General features: G+C 39.7%; 1 protein-coding gene across 2 annotated transcripts in view; it reads right to left on the minus strand.

Moving 5' to 3' along the window:
- The window catches only part of ZFYVE9 (zinc finger FYVE-type containing 9), a 133,030-nt gene extending 128,427 nt beyond the window's left edge, over positions 1-4,603 (minus strand). For both annotated transcript variants that reach the window (XM_055348911.2, XM_055348908.2), the window contains exons 1-2: positions 4,446-4,603; positions 1,893-1,998 (exon numbers count right to left, since the gene is read on the minus strand). The gene's annotated coding sequence lies outside the window, so the exon portion shown is untranslated. The remainder of the gene's footprint in view (positions 1-1,892; positions 1,999-4,445) is intronic.
- Between the last annotated feature and the right edge of the window lie 15,085 nt (positions 4,604-19,688).

A 19,688-nucleotide genomic window follows, 5' to 3' on the forward strand; every position in this document is an offset into this window, starting at 1 on the left:
TTCCTTGGAAACCTGATGGGATGTAGTGGGCCTAAACCTTTTCAAGAGATAACCAATCAGTCAGCCCTAGTCCATCCCCGAGAGGATGTATGGTGGTATTGTGGGGGACCAACATTTGGTACACTGCCAAGCAACTGGAGTGGCACTTGTGCTCTGATCCAATTGGCCATGGCTTTCACCATGGCATTTCATCAGGAAGCAGGTAACCAGAAGAAAAAAAGAAGCCCCAGTAAATGGGTCCTTTGACCCTCAAGTTTACATAGACAGCATCAGGGTCCTGCGGAGGGTACCAAATGAATTCAAAGCTCAAAACCAAACAGCCACCAGGTTCGAGTCTATCTTATTCTGGTGGTCCACTATAAACAAAAACGTAGACTGGATAAATCACATATACTACAATCAGCAGCAATTCATCAATTATACCACAGATGCCATAAAAGGAATCGCTGAAATTAGGCCCCATCAGCCAGATGGTCTGGGAAAACAGAATAACCCTTGACATGGTATTGGCCAAAAAAGGCAGAGTCTATGTCATGATCATGGTCCAGTGTTGTACTTTTATTCCTAATAATACAGCCCCTGATGGGACAATCATAAAAGCCTTACAAGGCCTTACCACCCTAGCAAATCAATTAGCCAAAAACTCTGGAATAGACGACCCCTTTACAGGCCTAATGGAAAGGTGGTTTGGAAAATGGAAGGGACTCATGACCTCAATCTTTACTTCCCTTGCAATTGTTAAAGATGTACTCATCCTTGTCCGTTGCTGTATCATACCTTGTATTCGTGGGTTAACCCAAAGGCTCATAGAAGCAGCTCTCACAAAAACCTCCCCGACCTCTCCCCCTCAGTACTCAGATAAGCTCTTGCACCTTGATAATCAAGAAGAACAACAAAGCCAGATCCTGTTAAAGAAATCTGAAGATGAAGAACTGTAAGACAGAAGAGGGGAAATTGTTGGGACGACTTGAGTTCCTCTTCAAAGACTCAACTTCCTGGTCATAAGTTGTAAACAATCCTACCCCCGCTTCTGTTAAGCCTAACCATTTCTTCTTTACCCACCTCACCCCTTCACAAATCTCACATTTACCCTGTTTGGAAAAGTTTAAGCCTTGGCCAGTTGGGATCAGCTTAGATTGTGCAATCCAACCCTAGCCAATAGGGAAAAGACACGGAAACAGGAACTGTGTTAGGGTTAAAAACCCCTTCCTTCCTTTGTTCAGTGTGCTCTTGCATTTGTAATAGGTGCAAGCAGCACCCTTTTGCAGAAGTAAAAGTGCCTTGCTGAGAAAATTTCTGTCTAAGTGCGGGTTTCTTTTGGCTACACCAAGCACTTGTTTCCAACACAGATATTGGGGGTTCACACCCTTAAATAATCTTAAGACTTGAAAAAAAACAACATGACTCCTAGTTAGGAAAAAGGCAAGGATTCCTGCTCTACAAGAATACTTCCAGTTTTCTGCTGGAAATTATTGCTCTACATAATAACTTATCTAAAAATACAAAATAAAATAACATAATTAAATTTACATTTCTGATTCCCCATCACCAAATTAGCTTTACTTGTTTAGCTCTTGCATGAGCTTAAATATTGCTCAAATCCATATTTTTTCTGAAATTACCTTTCTATGGTCAACGAACTCTAAAACGAAGGAGCCAGCACTGGGAGGGAAATTAACATTGTGACCATTGTGACACAAAATAACAGTGATTTTTAAATACCCTTTTCCTCTGAATTTAAGTCAAATCTTTTTGAAAAAAGCATACTCCTGATTTAATAAGATACAACGTTATAAATGCTGCAAGTAACATATATGCATCAGCATTATCTTCTATAGATCTCATTGGTTTCTCAAGTTCAATCTCTAAGAGAAATAAAAACATTTTCTTACCTTTTTCCCCTTACACACGTGATAAGGAACAGACTTCTCGGTGCTTACTCATGATGTCTGCTGCACCACCAGCCAGTCCTGCTGATTCAGTATGCTCTGTTTGATCCTAAAGGAAAAACACATTGCTCATTACACTTGCTGAAACAATAAGTCCTCATTTTCTTCATATAAATCTATCATAGCCAGACAAATGAAAGCAATAGGGCTGAAACAGTAAATACAATTATACCTTTGGATTCAAAGACCTGGCTTGCATACAAGGCAGCAACAGAGACATTTTATTGTCTGAAAGGCCAAAAGTTAAATGTTTCAATGAAGAAGAGTTTTTGCACGTTTATTTTCAATGGATAATGCAAAGTGAAACATCAACAGCAGGCACTTTCTACCCAATGACTTTAATTATGTTAATTCATAAGTATATAATTTGCCTTATAATAGGCCCTCCAAGAATCCAAAGCTAAGAAAACTGCTGCTTCATAAGAATGTCCTTCTAGTGCAATTTTTTTTTCTACACACGTAGAATTCTTGAGTTTCACAAGTTTCCAGTTGTGATTTTTATTGCCAGACTGTTTTTTTTCTCCAAATGGAGTCTCTTGATTCCAGTCCTCCTCAAACTGCTTAGAAGCAATGGATCTATTAACCCAGTATTAACCTTCACTATCAGGGGTGCATGCAAAAGACAAAGACTCTTCAAATATTACTTCCTTCTTGTGAAAATATGACAATATCCATTAAGTTATGGTACCCCAACTATAACTGCTTAGAGACAATGTAAAATTCTTTAAGGGCCTAATTTAGCCTTGAACAAGATTAGTAGTTGAAGCTAATCAGAATAAAACTAAGACTATGAATATTATATTATCAGTATAAAATATCTAACACATAATCATAGTATTTTCAGAACACGTAAGTATCTTGGAGATAATTTAATGAACACTACTTAATTTTAAAGATAAACTGAGGCAGCAAGAAAAATTTCCTGACATTACAAATATTCTATTATCAGATGTGAAAATGATGTGCTTAATAAAAAATAAGAAAATAAGTAAAAGGCCTAAAATTCAAGTTTCCAAGACCCAATAAAGAATAAAGAATGAAAATCACTGGTAAAAGATTTCCCTGTCTTGAGAACTAGAAAAATACGCACATGCTATGATATACTCTAAAAAGAGAAGAGCTACTGACACTAAGAAACAGACTTATATCTATTAAATAAAGGACTAAGTCATATCAGAAGTATGAAAGAATAAAAATACAAACCAAGGTTAAAATGAGAATGAAAGTAAAGTAACCACTCCTCTAATACCTAGCTAATTAAAAATTTTCTTAAACAAAATTAACTCTATAGATTCAAGGTCAAATCATATATATAGTTTTTCAATATGTGAGGCAAGTCCAATAATATAACAGATAATTTTATATATCAACTTGACTGAGACATGGGGTACTCAAATTAAATACTATTTCTGGGTATGTCTGTGAGGGTGTTTCTGGATGAGCTAATCTCATTTGAATCAGTGTACTGAATAAAACAGATTGTCCTCCCCAGTGTGACCAGACATGATCCAATCCATCAGGATGTGAATAAAATAAGGCTTGAGGAAGAGGGAATTCTCTCTGATTGGTTGAGCTGGGACATCAATCTTCTGCCCTCAGAATGGGACTTACATCATTGGCCCTCTAGTCTCAGAATGACACCACCAGCTTTCCTGGGTCTCCAGCTTGCAGACAGCAGATTGGGAAACTTCTCAGCCTCCATAAACGCGTGAGCCAATTCCTTATAATAAATTTAAACACACACACACACCCCTCCATATACTATTGGTTCTGTTTCTTTACAGAACCCTAATACAAATAATATTATAGGTTTTTCTACTGGAATTATATTCCAGTCTCAGCTGGCAAAGCCTCAACTCTAGCTAAATCCAACCATCCACCTACTACATACATTCCCCTAAGTAGCTGAAATCTGGCTGGAGGAAAATCACACAAGACCACTAGTGGCTAGTCTCAACTTTACTATTTTATTTCATTATTTTTGAGATGGAGTCTCATTCAATCGCCCAGGCTGGAATGTAATGGTGCAATCTTGGCTCACTGCAACCTCCACCTCCCAGGTTCAAGAAGTTCTCGTGCCTCAGCCTCCTGAGTAGCTGGGATTACAGGCATCTGCCACCAGGCCCAGCTAATTTTTGTATGTTTAGTAGAGAAAGGGTTTCACTGTGTTACCCAGGCTGGTCTCAAACTCCTGACCTCAAGAGATCTGCCTGCCTTGGCCTCCCAAAGTGCTGGGATTACAGGCATGAGGCACCGCGCCCGGCCACATTTATAACTTTACATTTTCCTTAATCTACTTTCAACCTGCACCTCATCCCCTCCTGATATGCTTGGTATCCTTCACTTCAAAGTATCCTCTATTCAATTCTTCCAGAAAATAAACTTCTAGACCCCTGCAGGATGAAGGGGAAAGTTACTTGGCTACATAGGATTCTGCAAAACTAATCATTCTTTGTATCATATTCCAGCCAATCTACTTTCAGTACCACACCTCACCTAAGCCCTTAGAGATCCTTGGAGTCTCTATATCACAAATCTCTCTAAGGTGCTGTGGGGCTTCTCAACAGATCTTCCTCCGCAGGCAAGCAGCTTATTGCGTCTTCAGTTTGAAGATCTTCACTCTTTCCATTTACTGAAACCTTTCATCCACTGTTATCTCCTCTTCTGTTCTTACTTCTTACCATTTTATGAGGGTTTCAAGAAAGAAAGAAAATAAATAGTGTGTGTGAGGAAGGGTCAATAATCCTCTTTTTTTTGAGACACAGTCTTGCTCTGTCGCCAGGCTGGAGTGCAGTGTGACACGATGTCGGCTCACTGCAACCTCCACCTCCCGGGTTCAAGCAATTCTCCTGCCTCGGACTCCTGAGTAGCTGGGACTACAGATGCATGCCACCAGGCCCGGCTAATTTTTTTGTATTTTAGTAGAGACAGGGTTTCACTATGTTGCCCAGGCTGGTCTCAAACTCCTGAGCTCAGGCAATCTGCCCACCTCAGCCTCCCAAAGTGCTAGGATTACAGACGTGAGCCACCGCACCTGGCCTCATCCTGTTTAATTGTAAGTCTCCATTCTTACCTTTGAGAAGTGACATACAATAAAATAAAATTATTGCATTCATTCTTAAAAGTAGACTTAAAGTTGCTAATGCCCTAATAAATAAAGAAATAGTTCAGAAAAATAAAGGAAGGGAAAGGGAGACACAGAGAGAAACAAACAAGCAATAGGTAGTGAAAAGAAGAATTCCATCACCTCCCATGGAGAATATGCTTCTCAGATAAAGAGACAAATAACGCCAGTACTTTTTACCCAGAATGAGCATTACAGTAATGACTTATTCATTGCCTTTTGACATTATAGAATCATTTTTTGGAAGGAACAAAAGAAGTTTAGTAAATGGATAGATGGATAGGTATACAACATAAAACAGTACAAATGTCTTCAATACAGTTCAAGATACATGAGAGGAAAACAAAGAATTTCACAGAACTCCTCTAATATTCCACTCAAATGTCATCTCCCAATGTGAAATTAATAATTACAATAATCACATAGTTCTCTGTGTTCCCATAATGTTTATATTTCACATTACATGTAATTTCTCTCTTTACAAAACGACTACACTAAATCATAAGTTCACCCAAGACAGGAAACCCTTTTTATTCATCCTTTTATTCCAAGGCCCCAGCACAATTCTTTTCACATAGTGGTATTCAAAATATGTGGAATGATTTAATTATTTAATTAAGTATAGCATATAACACACTACCATGGCAAAGATTCCAAAGAAGTTCCTAATTTCATCACCCTCATCCCATTTCTACAACTGCCTTAAGCTTAGGCTCTCATCAGTTCTCGCCTAGAGTGGTTCATATAGTTACCAAACTAGTGTTACTGCCTTCATTTCTCTATAAAATATATCCTTCATAATCTTAACTGAAATAGCTTTCTAAAATCATAAATCTGGCCAGGTGCAGTGGCTCACACCTTAATCCCAGCACTTTGGGAGGCCAAGGTGGGTGGCTCACTTGAGGCCAGGAGAGTTCAAAACCAGCCTGGCCAACATGGCAAGGCCCTATCTCTACTAAAAATACAAAAATTAGCCAGGCATAGTGGCATGTGCCTGTAGTCCCAGCTATTTGGGAGACTGAGGCAGGAGGACAACTTGAGCCTGGGAGGTGGAGGTTGCAGTGAGCTGTGATCATGACACTGCACTCCAGCCTGGGCAACAGAGTCAGACCTTGTCTCAAAAAAATAAATAAATAAAAATAAATGTTTTACTTTGAAATATAAAAACTGAAAAGCAAAGGGAATGGGAAAGATAAGGATCTAAAAAGATTATCTCCCTGGGATGTATAACAGAAGACTAAAATTTTACCTGTAATATGAAGGAACGTTAAAGAACCATCATTTAAAATTAAGAAACAAAGATTTTAGTTCTTACATAAACTTATAAGGAAAGGTGACAGGTATAAAGATGATGTTTAAAATATAAAATGCAAGAAATTCATAGGAATCTCTGATATGAACATGTTTATAACAGAAGAATTATTTGTGAGGGTGAAAATTTCCAAAATCCTGGCCACAGATTTTAAAAAAGAAAATAAAATGATGATATATTAGAAAAATATTATCAGTTAAAGATGTTTCCTATCTTGGCTGTGATTAATACTATTCTCTATAAACAAATTCAGTATCTGACCAGTAATCAAACTCTTAAATTTTATTTTATTTCTTAGAGATGGGGTCTCGCAGTGTTGACAAGGCTAGACTCAAACTCCTGGGCTCAAGTGATCCTCCAGCCTCAGCCTCCTGAGGCTGGGAGTAGCTACGACTGCAGGTACACACCACTGTACCCGGCTCAGTAAAGAAACTTCTTAACATTTCTGCCAGAAAGTCTGACAAAGTGTTCAAACTCAACAGGTACAAAATCACATTCAATCTTCCAAGTCCTCTCTTTCTGTTCCCAATCTTAGTCTGAGCAGGGTTCTCAGGTAGGGATGGCAGATTGTATTTTTTTAAATGGCTGCTACCATATCTCCCATCCCACATGATTTTTTAATGTAATTGTGACGTAGCACCTGTGACTCAGGTGTCACAGTCACATTAAGAAGATAGTGTGGGATGGGTGATTTCAACTGAGTGGTGAAATCTATGTCTCCTTCCTCTAAACCTGGGCAGACATTCACAACTACCTCATCTAATGGAGTATAACAAAGGGGAAACTATGTAACTTCCAAGACCAGGTCATGAAAGGTAATACAGTTTCTGACCGCTCCTTTTGGGACACTCACTCTTGGAACCCAGTAACCATGCCAGAGAAACCACACGGAAAGCCCACATTTCGGTGATCTGCCCCATGAATCTCTACACATGTGAATGAGCAAGCCTCAAGATGACTCTAGCCCAGCCACTGTCTGACTACAACTGCATGAAAACCCTAAGAGAGAAATACCTGGCCAGGGGCGGTGGCTCACACCTGTAATCCCAGCACTTTGGGAGGCCAAGGTGGGCAGATCACCTGAGATCAGAAGTTCGAGAAGAACCTGGCCAACATGGCGAAACCCCGTCTCTACTAAAAATACAAAAATTAGCCAGGTGTGGTGGCAGGCACCTGTAGTCCCAGCTACTCGGGAAGCTGAGGCATGAGAATCTCCTGAACCCAGGAGGTGGAGGTTGCAGTGAGCCAAGATTGCACCACTGCACTCCAGCCTGGGCAACACAGTGAGACTATGTCTCAAAAAAATAGAGAGAGAGAGAACCACCTAATTAAGTAAGCCCAATCAATCCCCAGAACCATGAGAGATAATTAAATTGTTATTTTAAACCACTACATTTTGGTGTAATTCAAATGGAACAGCAGGTTAGTAATCTGATAGTCTTCAAACCAATCTCATATAAACATTTTAAAGAGAAGAATAAAAACCTTAATAGGGACAGGGAAAAAAGATGACCCACTGATGGTAGCCACTCAATAAAACAAGCTTTGGGTCTCTTAGAGTACAGTTTAGGAAACAACTAATGTTACTCAGGCAAAAAGCGAGGTAAGAGAGGGGTTTTACTCCATCTACAGTAGCTTATCAAAGTTTTCCTCCAACCCACATACACTGCTACTAAGTAGAGTTCCAGTAAATGCATTTTTTCTGACTCATTAATGTTCCAGTGCCATTTTACTACTTATATATTGGCACCGCAGGAACTTACCTAGCAGCCAGCTCCTTAATGAGTAAGTGCATTATCATCCACTTGTCTCATAAACTCAGAAACTTAAGTACAATTCTAGATACTATCCTCTCCTCCCAACTCTACATTCAATCGAACATCAAGTCTTATCAATCTTACCTCTTAAATCTTTCAAATCCATCCACTTCTCTCCATTCCCACTGCCATATCCCATAACGCCTCCATCTTTCTGTTGCCTAGATTTTTGCAAGAATCCTAGTCTCCCTGCCCCCTGTTTTGTACCCATCTAGCCTATTCTCCACACAAATACAAAACCCAAATCTGATTGTATCATTTCCATACTTAACATCATTCAATGTCATCCTATTGCCCTTAGGATAAAGTCCATACTTCCATAACATAGCTGACAATGTTCTGTTCTGTTTGATTTGGTTTCTGCTTACTTCTCTAGTATGACATCTTATTCTCTATTCTCAAATTCTTACTCTATGCAGTAGTCATCCTGATCAACACAAACCCTCAATTCTCAATCTTGCCTATCTCTATTTTCCAAAACACACCTTCATACCAATACATGCTACAACATGAATGGACCTTGAAAACATTATGCTAAGTGAAAGAAGCCAGTCATAAACAACCACATATTATGTGGCTCTATTAATATGAAATGTCCAGAATAGGCAAGTCCACAGAGACAGAAAGTGTATTAGTGTTGCCAGGGGCTGGGGAGAGGAGGAAATGGCGTGTGACTACTAATGGGTAGGGAGTTTTTGGGGTGATGAAAATGTTCTGGAATTATAAATGGTGATGGTTACACAACTCTGTGAATATACTGAAAACCACTGAATGTATGCTTTAAAAGTGAATTTTATGATATATGAATTCTATCTTAAAAACCAGTTAAAAAAAAAAGTCTTCATCCATATTATTTTTTAAGCCTTGAACCCTCTCCAAACTTTGCCCCTGCCACTGTCAGTTGACTCTTACTTGTCCTCCTCATTCTATCCAAGACATCACTTCTTCCATTAAGTCCTTCTGATCTAGGTCTGAGATAGGTGCCCCTTCGATCTTGTGTACCTTTTACCCCCATCAGAGCACTTATCAACTGATCCATGATTTTTCTAAAACTGTCTGTCTCTCCCTTCCAGGCTATTAAGGTTTCTCAGGATAGAGATTGCTTCTTTTGTCATTGTATCCCTAGTGTATGATACCATGGATAATACACAGTATGTGCTCACTACTTGTAAATCAAATTAAAATAACTAAAGGATTTACTTTCGAAGAACTTCCACCTAGGAAATAGTCCCATACAAAGGATCCCAAGAGTTGTATTGGGACCACTAAAACTTCAATGTACTTACTATTTCAAAGTTTATTAATGCCAACACATACTAAAGAACAATTCAAGGCTGGTCATGGTAGTTCACGCCTGTAATCTCAACAATTTGGGAGGCCAAGGCAGGTGGATCACCTGAGGTCGGGAGTTCAAGACCAGCCTGACTGACATGGAGAAACCCCGTCTCTACTAAAAATACAAAATTAGTCAGGCATGGTGGCGCATGCCTGTAATCCCAGCTACTCAGGAGGCTAAGGCAGGAGAATCACCTGAACTCGGAAGGCAGAGGTTGCGGTGGGCCTAGATTGCGCCAGGCTGAGATTGCGCCGGGCCAAGATCGCGCCATTGCACTCCAGCCTGGGCAACAAGAGCAAAACTCCATCTCAAAAAAAAAAAAAGAACAATTCAGACTTAAACCATGTTTTCTCAAGGTTTTGTGCTGTCTATTCACAATCACAACTTATCAGAAAGTTCCTATTAGTTCGATATTTTACCTTTAAAGAAAGAAAAAGTATGATTCAAGAGTGTGACTACAGCAATGGAATATCTGGCAAAACTGAGTCTGGAATTTTAAATCAACCATTAGCAATATGTAACATACCTGGCTTGATATTTAATCCAAATGAACATCTTTTATGAAGAGTCACTGGAGTTTGGTAGAAGGAACACTGGTACAAAAATCTGGCTGATCCAGGCTTGAATTCATGTTCTATTATTTATTTTATTATTATTATATTTTAATAGAGACAGGTTTTTGCTGTGTTGCCCAGGCTTTGTCTGGAACTCCTGGGATCAAGCAATCCTCCTGCCTTGGCCTCCCAAAGTGCTGGGATTACAGGCATGAGCCACCATACCCGGCCCATGCTATATTATTTAATAGCTGTTGCTACTTTGAGCAAGATAACCTCTCTGAATCTCAGTTTCTTTACACTTTATATGAAAACTATACTTTGCGGGATATTTTTAATGATGATGAAGGTATTTATATAAAGTGCCTTGCACAGACCTGATATGTAACTGCTCAATAAATGATAGCTATTATTATTCATCATCAAAAATGCAATTTGTGTGAAAGAATTAGAACAGAAAGGCAAAGATGCAATTTGAACCATGAAACCAATCAGTGGACTAGTTTGTTTATACAATTAATAATCCATTAGGGCAACTGGTCTTAAGTGATCAACTCAAGTCTGAGCAATGAAACAGAAAACTAGGAACGAAAAAGTAACCTGATGTTCAACTTTCTGAAGAGGCTAAGTAAATTTGATCCTAAAAAGACACCCTTTGAATATGAACACCCTTACAGTGGCAGAAAAAAGAAATAAAATAAGCTCTGAAAAGAGCTTTATTCCTGCAGATCAAGACCAAAATGCATTAAGAGAATAGGATCTGGGAAGCTGACATTGTTGCTTCCCCACATTCACACAGGGCTTCAATTTCCAGGATATCCATCTGGCATCTTTCACAAACATCAAATTCCCAGTCAAGAGCTATAAAGAACAAGGTGAGTGTTTTCACCTAGTTCACACCAAACAAAAAGCAGAGTAGTTTAACAAATATTGGAAAATGTGATAACAGACGTATCAAATATACATAGGCATTGAAATCGCTAGAACAGCAACTGATCTGCGATTGGGACTAAGAGAAGGAGCATGCTTAATTCTCATGTCTGGAGTAATCAGACTCAAAATGACATAAATTTGTATATACATGTCATAGGGACAGAAACTATTGAGATATACAACATCCCTGTGATGGTTAATTTTACATGTCAACTTGACTGGGACAAGGAATGCCTAAACATTTGATTAAATATTATTTCTGGGTGTGTCAGGGAGAATGTTTCCAGAAGAGATTAGCATTTGAATGGAACTGAGTACACCAGATTGCCCTCCCCATGATATAAATACATGCCTACATACATATATATAATTCTCTCTGTGTGTGTACACACATAACGAGACTTATCAAATGAAACTGACTCACAAAATTATGGAGGCTGACACATCTCATGATTTACTGTCTGCAAGCTAGAAACCTCTATCTCCGGGCCGCGCACAGTGGTTCGTGCCTGTAATCCCATCACTTTGGGAGGCCGAGGTGGGCAGATCACCTGAGGTCAGGAGTTCGAGAAGAGCCTGGCCAACATGGCGAAACCCCGTCTCTGCTAAAAATACAAAAATTAGCCAGGTGTGGTGGCAGGCACCTGTAGTCCCAGCTACTCAGGAGGCTGAGGCATGAAAATGCTTAAACCTGGGAGGTGGAGGTTGCAGTGAGCCGAGCCGAGATCATGCCACTGCACTCCAGCCTGGGTGACCCACGAGACTGTCTCAAAAAACAAAACAAAACAAAACAAAACAAAACAACAACAACAAAACAGAAACCTCTATCTCCTTCTGGTTCTGTTTCTCTGGAGAACCTAAAGTGGTATATAAATTGTTTATCCATGACTGAAATATTAATTAATACCATAATAGCCGAAGTCTGTATCTCCAATTTTGAGATGGTAGACATCTCTTGGATTATCTTTGTCAACAGAATTATAGAACTGTCTACCGCCACGCCATACACACATATACTTTCATCACAAGATAAAACGCCATATTCAGGGAAAACCTATCCACCTAACCAGTTTATTAGCCTGGTGTGAGCTCCTGACCTAAGTTGAATGAATTACAGACCCTTCTATGCTATGCCTGAAAGATACAGCTACAATAGCTGCCTTTGGATTCTGTGAGATATTGTCATATCCTTATAACTGTTATTTTTTTTTCTAACTTAGCTCCAGTGGATTGCCTTAACCTGCAACAAGAATCTTAACAAATATATCCCAATAGTATGATATAAATTGAGGCAAATGGCATCAAAATCAGTTTCAACTTTAATAGGGCACCTATACCTTCAAAGATCAGACCCTAAACTGAGATATTCTATGTTCTACAAGTAGATAATAAACAAGGGATAAATTCATGGAAAGAGGGATGGGTCTTATATTTCGGATCATTCTAGGTGGCAATCTAACAGGGAGATATAATTTGTATACCACAAATTGTGTGAACCAAGAGTAACAACAAGAGTATACATAGACTTCCAGTTTCTAGTGCAGCATTTAAGTAGCTTGGAAGTCACTATTCTATCCGAACAACAAAATAAAAAAACTGAAATATCAACAACTCTTCTTAGATGCATAAAAGAAGTGAGGTGGCCAGGCATGGTGGTTCACACCTGTAACCCAGTGCTCTGGGAGGCCAAGGCAGGAAGACTGCTTGAGGCCAGGAGTTTGAGGCTAGTGTGGGCAACATAGCGAGACCCAGTCACTATTTAAAAAAAAAAAAAAAAAAAAAATTTAATTAGCCAGGCATGGTGGTGCACACTTGTAGACCTAGCTACTCAGGAGACTGAGACAGAAGGATCGCTTGAGCCCAGAGTTCAAGGTTATAGTGAGTTACCACTGCACTCCAGACTCGGCAACAGAGTGAAACCCCATCTCTTAAAAAAAAACAAAAAGCTGGGTTTGGTGGCTTCGCCCTGTAGTCCCAACGCCCTGGGAAGCCGAGGTGGTCAGACAGCTTAAGCTCAGAAGTTCAAGATCAGCTTGGGCCACTTTGCAAAACCCTATAGCTACAAAAAATACAAAAATGAGCCAGGTGTGGTGGCGCACGGCTGTAGTCGCAGCTACTTGGGGAACTGAGGTGGGAAGATTGCTTGAGCCCAGGAGGGCGAGGCTGCAGTGAGCCCAGATCATGCCACCGCACTCCAGCCTGGGTGACAGAATGAGGTCCTGTCTTCAAAAAAAAAAAAAAAAAAAAATTCACAGCACAAACCCTGACCCAAATTCGAAGGGACAGACAGGTGAATACAAAAAAAAGTCACAAATTACCTAAGCAGAAACTCACAAGCAGGAACCTCTGTGGGAACCAGAGGTCGGGCAGAAAATCTTGAATTATAATTGACAAATTGCTAGAGGCTTAGTGTGGACAACTCTGCGAGTTAAAAACTTCAAGGGGACTCCCACACTTTCGTGGGAAGCTTGACCTAGATCTCACAGCATCAAGGGGGAAATCCCCTCATTCTTCTGGCAGGGAAAGGGGAAAGGGAACCATTTTGAAATAAGCCAGAGCATTCTACTCTTTTTTCTTTTCTTTTTTTTTTTGAGACAGGGTCTCGCTCTGTTGTCCAGGCTGGAGTGCAGTGGCGAGATCTCAGCTCACTGCAACCTTCACCTCCTGGGTTCAAGTGATCCTCCCACCTCAGCCTCTTGAGTAGCTGGGATTACAGGCACACACAACCATGTCCAGCTAATTTTTGTATTTTTAGTAGAGACGGGGTTTCACCATTTTGGCCAGGCTGGTCTTTAACTCCTGACCTCAAGTGGTCTGCCCACCTCAGCCTCCCAAAGTGCTGGGATTAGCAGGCATGTGCCACCCCAGCCTAAGAGCATTCTATTCTTAATACGGTCTGCCCTCAGCAGAAACTATTTGACCAAAGCCTAACCTGCTGGGGTTATATCAGAGCCTAACTGACCTGGGGAAAGGAAACACCCAGCTCCAGCCCATTCTTGCTATCCTGTCCCCTCTAAACAGGGGAGAAAACTGAGAAGCACTTGTGAAGTTCACAGTCCAGGGGCAGAGGCTTGCTAAAAGACTGAGACTTAATCGTAGAACTATAGAATGCTCCCCTTCCCCCAACAGCTTATCACATTACTAAAGGCCTATTTTCAGCAGTTCCTCTTACTCAATATATCATGTCCAGCTATCAAGAAAAGATTATAAGGCATAAGGTTAAAAAAAAAAAAGTTTGAGGAGAAAGAGCAAACATCAGAACTAGATTCAGATATAGCAGAGATGCTGGAATTATCAGACCAGGAATTTAAAACAACTATAATTAATATGCTAAGGGCTATAACGGGTAGACAGCATGCAAGAACAGATGGGCAATGAAAGTATAGAAAAATTCTAAGAAAGAACCAAAAAGAAATGCTAGAGATCAAAAACACGATAACAGAAATGAAGAATGCCTTTGATAGGCTTATTTAGGAGACAGGACATGACTGAGGAAAGAATCTCTAGTTTGAGGATATCTCAACAGAAACCTCCAAACCTGAAAAGCAAAGTGAAATAATAATAATAATAATAATAATAATAATAATAATAATAGAACAAAATACTCAAGAACTGTGGAACAACTACAAAGAGTGTAACATACGTGTAATAAGAATACCAGAAGGAAAAGAGAAAAAAATACTTGTAACTAAAATGACTGAAAATTTCCCCCAAATTAATGCCACGTACCAATTCCCAGATACAGAAAGTTCAGAGAACACCAAGCATGAAAAATGCCAAAAAAAACCTATACGTAGTTATATTCAAACTACAGAAAATCAAAAAAAAATTTTTTAATCTCTAACAAAAAAAAAAAAAAAGACGGGTCTGTAACCCCACCAGTTTGGGAGGCCAAGGCAGGTGGATCATTTGAGGTCAGGAGTTCAAGACCAGACTGGCCAACATAGTGAAACCCTGTCTCTACTAAAAATACAAAAATTAGCCGGACGGTAGTGGCGCAAGCCTGTAATCCCAGCTACTTGGGAGCCTAATGCAGGAGAATCGCTTGAGCCTGGGAGGTGGAGGTTGAGGTTAACCGAGATCAGGCCACTGCACTCCAGTCTGGGCGAAAGTGAGACACTGTCTTAAAAAAACAAAACAAAACAAAAAAACACTACACCTACGGAGGAGTAAAGAAAAGAATTACAACTAATTTATCCTAAGAAACCTAAACAAGGAGAAAGAGGAGTGAAGAAACCATATAAGCAAGAAGAAAGAGAAAAAAAAGACCAACCTAAAAATCTGTACCCCTATAAAATTGTCCTTCAAAAGTGAAGGAGATTATATCAATAATCACTTTGGGCTGTGCGCCGTGGCTCATGCCTGTAATCCCAGCACTTTGGGAGGCCAAGATGGGGGAATCACCTAAGGTCAGGAGTTCGAGACCAACCTGGCCCACGTGGCGAAACCCTGTCTCTACTAAAAATACAAAAATTAGCCAGGCATGGTGGTGCATGCCTGTAATTCCAGCTACTCAGGAGGCTGAGGCATGAGAATTGCTTGAACCTGGGAGGCGGAGGTTGCAGTGAGCCAAGATCGCGCCACTGCACTCCAGCCTGGGTGACAGAGTAAGACTTCATCTCAAAAAAATAAATAAATAAATACATAAAATTTTTTAAAAAAATTGCTTTGAAGGTCAATAGTCTAAATGCACCAATGAAAAGACACAGACTGTCGGAATGCATCAATAAATAAGACCTGGGCCAGGCACAGTGGCTCATGCCTGTAATTCTAGCACTTTGGGAGGCTGAGGCAGGTGGATCACTTGAGGCCAGGAGTTCAAGACCAGCCTGGCCAACACAGTGAAACCCTGTCTCTACTAAAAATACAAAAAAATTAGCTGGGCATGGTGGCACACACCTGCAATCCCAGCTACTTGGGAGGCTGAGGCAGGAGAATGGCGTGAACCCAGGGGGCAGAGCTTGCAGTGAGCCGAGATTGCGCCACTGCACTCCAGCCTGGCGACAGAGCAAGACTCCGTCTCAAAAAAAAAAAAAAAAAAAAAAATTACCAAAAACCCTCCAGGAATAAGTGACTATAGCAGGGTTACAGGATACAAGGTTAATATATAAAAGCCAATTACTTTCCTGTATACCACTGATGAATAAGTCGAAGTTAAAATTAAAAACACAATTTACATTAGCACCAAAATAAACAAAATACTTCTATATAAATCTAACACAATATGTTCAAGATCTATATGAAAAAACAACAGAACTCTGATAAACACTATAAAAGAACCAAATAAATGAAAAGATATTCCATGTTCACGAACAGAAAGACTTAATATTGTCAAGATGTCATTTCTTCCTGACTTGATCTACAGATTCAACACAATCCCAGTCAAAATCCCAGAAAGTTATTTTATAAACATTGACAAATTGATCCTAAAATTTATATGAAGGAGAAAGACCCAGAATAACCAACACATTATTAACAGAGAAGAACAAAGTTTGAAGCCTAACACTACCCTACTTCAAGACATACTGTAATCAAGACAGTGTCAAATTGGTGATAGACAAATAAATCTATAAAACAGAATAGAGAGGCCAGAAATAGACACACACAAATATAGTCAGCTGATCTTTGACAAAAAAGCAAAAGCAATACAATGGATCAGAGATAGTATTTTTACAAATGGTACTGGAACTAGACATCCAACATATAAAAAAAGATAAATCTAGACACAGACCCCTATACCTTTCACAGGAGTTAACTCAAAATGAATCAGAAAACTAAATATAAAACACAAAACTATTAAACTGCTAGAAGATAACAGTAGAAAATCTAGATGACCTTTGATTTGGCAATGACTTTTTAGACACAATACCAAAGGAATGATCTATGAAAACAAGAATTGATAAGCTGCACCTTCACTAAAATTAAAAATTTCTGCTCTGTGGCCAGGCACAGTGGCTTACATCTGTAATCCCAACACTTTGGGAGGCCAAAGTGGGTGGATCGCTTGAGCTCAGCAGTTCAACACCAGCATGGGCAACATGACAAAACCCTGTCTCTACAAAAAAAATATAAAAATTAGCCAGGCATGGTAGTATGTGCCTATAGTCCCAGCTACTCAGGAGACTGAGGTGGAAGAATGGTTTGAGCCTGAGAGGTCAAGGCTGCAGTGAGCTGTGATTGCACCACTGCACTCCAGCCTGGGTGACAGAGTGAGAGCCTGTCTAAAAAAAAATAAAAAATAAAAAATAAAAATTCTGCTCTGCAAATGACACTGTTAAGAGGATGAAAAGACAAGCCACAGACTGGGAGAACATACTTGAAAAAGATTTATCTGATAAAGGTCTATTATCCAAAATGTACAAAGAACTTTTAAAACTCAACAATAAAAAAAAAACAACTGGATCAAAAAACAGGCCAAAGACCTGTACAGACACTTCACCAAAGAAGGTACACAGATGGCAAACAGGCATTATGATAAGATACTCCACATTATTTGTTATAAGGAAAATACAAATTAAAATAACTGTGAGATTCCACCACACACCTATTAGAATGGCCAAAATCAGAAACACTGACACCACCAAATGCTAGAGAGGATGTGGGTGCAACAGGGACTCTCATTCACTGTTGTGAGGATGCAAAATGGTACAGCCACTTTGGAAGACAGTTTGGCTGTTTCTTACAAAACTAAATATACTCTTAAAATATGATCCAGCAATCATGCTCCTCAGTATTTACACAAAGGAGCTGAAAACATGTCTACACAAAAACCTGCACATAGATGTTTATAGCAGCTTTATTCATAATTGCCAAACTTAGAAGCAACTAAGATGTCCTTCAGTAGGTGAATGGTAGGTAAATAAAAGCTGTGGTACATCCATACAATAGATTCAGCACTAGAAAGAAGTGAGCTATTAAGCCACAAAAAGATATGGAAGAACCTTAAAGGCACATTTCTAAGTGAAAGAAGCCAATCTCAAAAGGCTACGTACTGTATGATTCCAAGTATGTGACATTCTGGAAAAGTCGAAACTACAGAAACAGTAAAAAGATCCGTGATTGGCCAGGTACGGTGGCTCACTCCTGTAATCCCAGCACTTTGGGAAGCTGAGGCGGGTGGATCACGAGGTCAGGAGATCAAAACCATCCTAACACGGTAAAACTCTGTCTCTACTAAAAAAATACAAAAAATTAGCTGGGCGTAGTGGCGGCGCCTATAGTCCCAGCTACTCGGGAGGCTGAGGCAGGAGAATGGCATGAACCCGGGAGGCGGAGCTTGCAGTGAGTCGAGATCGCGCCACAGCACTCCAGCCTGGGTGACAGAGCAAGATTCCATCTCAAAAAAAAAAAAAAGATCCGTGATTGTCAAAGACTAGGGGAGAGGAATGAATCGGCAGAGCAAAAAGATTTTTAAGGTGTTAAAACCAATCTGTATTATATCATTATGATAAATGACAACATTAAACATATGTCCAAACCCATAAAATATACAACACCGTTGAGTAAACCCCAATGTAAATAATAATCCTTGGGTGATAATGATGTATCCATGTAGGTTCTTAAACTGAAACAATTGTGGAGGATATTGATAATGGCAGAGGCTATACGTGTGTGAGGGCAGGAGGTACACAGGAAATCTCTATTTTCCTCTCAATTTTGCTGTGAACCTAAAGTTGCTCTAAAAAACAAAGTCTACTAAAAAAGACAGAGAGTATATATAAAGCAGCGTTATGAATCACTACTAATCCAGTCAATGCAAGTGATATATTTCACTTACAAAGTACCATTTGGAAAACTAGCCAAATTGGTAGGTTCACAAAATCATATAGCCTAACACTTGCAGCAAAATTAGATCCTATGTATGCTCCTATCTTGACAACTCTTTGCGAGCATTTAGGGCATTGTTTCTAACTTTTAACCATATGAAATTTGAAAAGAACATAACCTGAGTTGTCTCAGTCAAAGCTCAGGACAACAGTTAGATGAAACAAATCCATGCTCAAATTACTTGTATTAAAGAACACTACAGGCTGGGCACAGTAGTCCATGCCTGTAAGGGAGGTCGAGGCAGGTGGATCACCTGACCTCAGGAGTTCGAGACCAGCGAAACCCCACATCTACTAAAAATACAAAAATTTTCTGAGCGTGGTGGTGGGTGCCTGTAATCCTAGCTACTGTGGAGGCTGAGGCAGGAGAATCGCTTGAACCCGGGAGGCAGAGGTTGTAGTGAGCCGAGATAGCATCACTGAACTCCAGTCTGGGTGACAGAGTGAGACTCCATCTCACAAAACAAACAAACAAACAAAAACCACTACAATATTATTTAATGACAACCCAAAGAAAATCTCTGCCTGTAGGTGCTCTTCCAGTTTGGCTCCCTTTTCTTCTAAAGTCTTTACCACCTCCATTCAAATGACTCAGATTTCTATAAACATCACCTCTCACTCAAATTCCGAGGCCACAGCTTCACCTATCTGATATGAAATAGTTCTCCATCTGGTTGTTCCACTATACCTCAAATTTCAAACAGTGAACCCTTCACATTCAAGAGGAATATTTTCTCAAGAGAGTTGTCTACTTTCTGTGCATCCTCCTCTCCACCTTCTACTTATGCTCTCACTCTTCTCTGGCTTCCCCACCATTCTTGTTTCAAGTCACTGATA

This window comes from Gorilla gorilla, chromosome 1 (genome assembly GCF_029281585.2).
Source record: "Gorilla gorilla gorilla isolate KB3781 chromosome 1, NHGRI_mGorGor1-v2.1_pri, whole genome shotgun sequence".
Lineage (NCBI taxonomy): Eukaryota > Metazoa > Chordata > Mammalia > Primates > Hominidae > Gorilla > Gorilla gorilla.